We start from the raw sequence: 4,652 nt of genomic DNA, 5'->3' as shown, positions 1-4,652 counted from the left end.
CTATAGTCACATATAAAGAGCTATTGAACAGGCAGGGGGAGATCAAAACTAGAGCAGAATTGACATCACAAGGAATACAAGTAGAATGGTGGTCTTATTTACAGATACAATCAAGGTATGCACAGGATAGGAAGAACGAAGGTATTGCCAAAGACTACACAATATTAGATAAACTGTTGATACAGACAGAAAACAGACTGATCAAAGTGTTGTATAGATTTTTGTTGGCATATAAACTAGAGGAAGAACATGTCAAAGAAAACATGGTCGCCTGGGCGAAAAATTTCGGTTACAATGTGGAATTGGCTAAGTGGGAAAAACTTTGGATACTTAATCAGAAATTAACATTGGCTACGGCGTATAAAGAAAATCTTTACAAGATGTTCTACAGATGGCATCTCCCGCCAGCACGGCTATCTAAAATGTTCAAAAATTTGGCCCCAAATTGCTGGAAGTGTAAAAAAACACCAGGCACCTTCTACCATATGTGGTGGACGTGCAATGAGGCAAAAAAATATTGGAAAATGATCCAATCATGGTTAGAACAAATGGTGGGAGAACAAATTATGTTTAAACCAGAAACTTTTCTCCTAGGCATAATACCGGAGGGGTTTAAGAAAGATACACTCTATCTAATTATACATATACTGACTGCAGCGCGCATAACCTATGCACAGCATTGGAAAAATACACCATCAGAGCTAGATATAATCAGAAAAGTGTTGGCCTGTGCAGAAGCAGATAGGCTCACTTTGGAACTTAAAAATAAAGGGGAATCAGAATATTTTGAGGTATGGAATAGATTTTATGACTGGTATAAGTTAAGATGACAAGACTGGAACAAATGTATATATGGCGATCGAACAGAAGGACAGACAATGTATTAAGTAGAATAACTGTTAATGGTTGAAACCAGCTGTACATAATGTGAATGTATGGTCACTCTGACTCCGCAGCATTGCATTGTTTTAAATGTAAAAACAATAAAAATATATTTATTTATTTTTAAAAAAGGAAAATATATTTTATTATTTGAAGCAATTTAATAATGATGTTGTTTGTCTTCAAGAGACCCATATTAGGCTACAAGACCAGAAGTACTTAGTGAATTCAAAATTGGGAACACTGTATGCTGCCTCTAATTTGGTAAAGAAAAATGGAGTGGTGATATATATAAACAAAAGATTCCCAACCAAGGTTATAGAGGCAGACGACAGTGGTAGATATATAGCAATTGAACTTGATACAGACTTTGGTGCTATTTTGGTTGTAGGAATGTATGCACCTAATCAACAACAAGAAAGCTTTTACAAGATGCTTCATTTAAAAATCTTAGATTGGAATTTTAAGAGTATTTTAATTATGGGAGACTGGAATGGAGTGATTTCACCAAGGATAGATAAGAGAACAACAACCAAATTCATTACCAAACTACCAAAGGCTTTTTTTGACCTACAAGATGACTTGAAATCAAAAGATGTTTGGAGGATACAGCATCTAAACGAGATGGACTTTTCTTTTTACTCAGATAGACATAAATCCTTTTCAAGGATTGATTTCTTTTTGTTAACACCGGATCTACTTCCTAAAGCTAAGAAAACCAAGATATTCTCCAGGACACTTACTGACCATAGCCCGGTGTGGTTACAAATTGAGCTAGGGAAGAGGCCAAGAAGGTCTTGGAGAGTAAATGAAAATTTATTTAGATATGAAAAAAATGTTGATGAACTTAAAAAACACATGAAGGAATTTTTCAGTTTTAATATGAATAAGGGTACTCCCATTGAAACAGTCTGGGATGCAGGTAAAGCTTACATGCGTGGGGTCCTGATACATATGAATTTCAAACATAAACAAATTAGACAGAAAAGGAGAATGGAATTGGAAGATGAAATAAAAAGTAAGGAACAGTTGCTTATAGTAAACCCGAAAGATGAGGTGCTCCAGATGGCGCTAAAGCTGTTGAAAGATCAATTTCAAATGCTTATAGCAGAACAAACAGCAACTAACTTACAATTTGCTAAACAAAACACCTTTGCTAACGCTAATAAACCTGGTAGGTGGTTGGCTTATACTGTCTCTCTACATGGGGCTCCCCTTGAGATGCACCCGAAGGCTCCAGCTGGTCCAGAATGCAGCCGCGCGGGTTATTATGGGGAGTACTAGGTACTCCCATGTAACACCTTTCCTGCGTGAGCTGCACTGGCTACCTGTGGCCTTTCGGGTGCGTTTCAAGGTGTTGATCGTCATCTTCAAAGCGCTCCATGGCTCGGGACCTAGTTATTTGCGGGATCGCATTCTACCCCATAAATCCCTGCGACCAATCCGCTCTCACAGAGAGGGCCTCCTCCGGGTACCATCCGCTAAACAGTGCGGGCGGGCGGTGCCTAGGAGTAGGGCCTTCTCTGTGATGGGCCCAACCCTCTGGAACGACCTCCCCCCCGATATTAGAACCACCTCTGATCTCCGCTCCTTCCGCAAGAAACTCAAGACCCACCTGTTTCGAGTAGCTGGTCTGGCCTAATTATAATTATAATCGCAACTGTATTTAACATCTATTACAAACCTTCCTGGATGGCTTTTTAAATTTTATATTGGGGTTTTAAACGGGTTTTAAAATTGTTTTTTAAGGATTTAAATTGGTTTTGGGATTTTATATACAGACAGTGTGTGTGTGTGTTGTTTCTGCTCTATGTCTTATGTTATTTTCTGTTGTTTTGATTATGAATGGTCTGTACACCGCCCTGAGTCCCTACGGGGAGAGGGGGCGGTCTATAAATTAAATAAACTATTAAACTAAACTATTTGAGAAAGAACACGAATGACAGAATTATTGATAGAATTGAGTATGGAGGGAAGACGGTATATCAACAAGATTTGATTAAAAAATCATTTGTGGACTATTATGCTAAGCTATATGTACAGGATAATATACAGAACAAGTCAGTAGATGATTTTTTGGAAGGAAAAAGGGTTACTAAAATATCTGTGCTTCAAAAGGCAAATTTGAAATGTCTGATAACTGCTGATGAGATTACTTTAGCTATAAATCAACTTAAACTAGCTAAGGCTCCAGGGACTGATGGTTTGACTGCAATGTACTATAAAACTTTACAACTGGAAATGATTGAATATCTTACACAACTATTTTGTAATATACAGCAAGGAGGTAAAATACCCTCCTCATGGAAAGCGGCTTTTATCTCATTGATACCTAAAGATAAAGAGGGCCCTAAGAAACCAGAGGATTACAGGCCGATATCTCTTCTGAACACAGATTATAAAATATTTGCTAAGGTACTAGCCAACAGATTGATGCCGGTTATCCAAGAGATTATTCATCATGATCAAGCAGGATTTATTGAAGGCAGACATATGAAGGAGAATGTAAGGCAACTCATAGATTTAATTGACTATCTGGATAAGAATAAGCAGATCTCTGCAGTGCTGGTCTTCTTGGATGCAGAGAAGGCCTTTGATCGAGTGAATTGGAACTTTCTAACCAAGACTTTGGAAAAGATGGATATGGGACCACGACTTCGGCAGGCGATTGGAGCAATTTATCAGCAACAAAATGCACAACTTATTATTAATGGAAATTTGTCAACAACTTTCGAGATACAAAAAGGCACAAGACAAGGTTGCCCATTATCCCCACTGTTATTTATTTTAACTTTGGAAGTCTTGTTGAACGCAATTCGGGACTCAAAATCCTTAGATGGCATAACTATCAGGCAAAAGGAATACAGAACTAGAGCATTTGCCGACGATCTGGTTGTTACCCTTTCACATCCTTTGAAGTCAATAATCCAGATGAAAAATATTATAGTAGAATTTGGCATGGTGTCTGGGTTTAGACTAAATCAAAACAAAACGAAAATGATGGTTAAAAACATGACAGAGACTCAAAGAAAGAGACTTGTAAGTTTAGCAGGTTTTGAAATAGTCTCCAAGGTCAAATATTTAGGAATACAAATCGCAGAATCAAACACAAAACTTTTTTAAAATAATTATGAAGTGTTGTGGCAAAAGATACAGAAAGATCTTGAAGTATGGAAAAAGTTACAATTGTCCTTGCTTGGAAGGATCTCAGCAATTAAAACGAACATTCTACCTAGATTTATCTTTCTATTCCAGATGATTCCGGTGCTTAAATCAGATAAAACCTTGTTAAATTGGCAATCAATATTAAATAAATTTGTTTGGAAGGAGAAAAAACCGAGAGTAAAGATGAAGATTATGCAAGATACTCGTGAAAGAGGTGGCCTCAGACTCCCAAACCTTCGATTGTACTATGAAGCTGCGGTACTAACGCATGTAGCAGATTGGTTTGGGAAAACAAAAATGGAATTGCTGAATATAGAAGGCCATGATCTTGTTCTGGGATGGCATGCATATCTTTTTTATGAAGATAGGGTGGATAAAGTGTTTAAAAATCATGTTCTCCGAAGTGCCTTGATGAGAATATGGAAGAAGCACCGGCCCAATTGGGATTATAAGATACCGCTTTGGTTGGATCTTGCAGACACCATGGGGATTATGAATATTAAGTCACTCGGGGGTTGTTTATATAAAGATGTGCTTATCGCTGATGGGGACGAATGGAAGTTAAAAACTTTGGAACAACTGTTGGAAGAAGGAATTACTTTAAA

This window comes from Natrix helvetica (assembly GCF_964273705.1).
Source record: "Natrix helvetica genome assembly, chromosome: W".
Taxonomy (NCBI): domain Eukaryota; kingdom Metazoa; phylum Chordata; class Lepidosauria; order Squamata; family Natricidae; genus Natrix; species Natrix helvetica.
The sequence above is the reverse complement of the archived record's forward strand: the minus strand, read 5'-3'. Positions refer to the sequence as shown.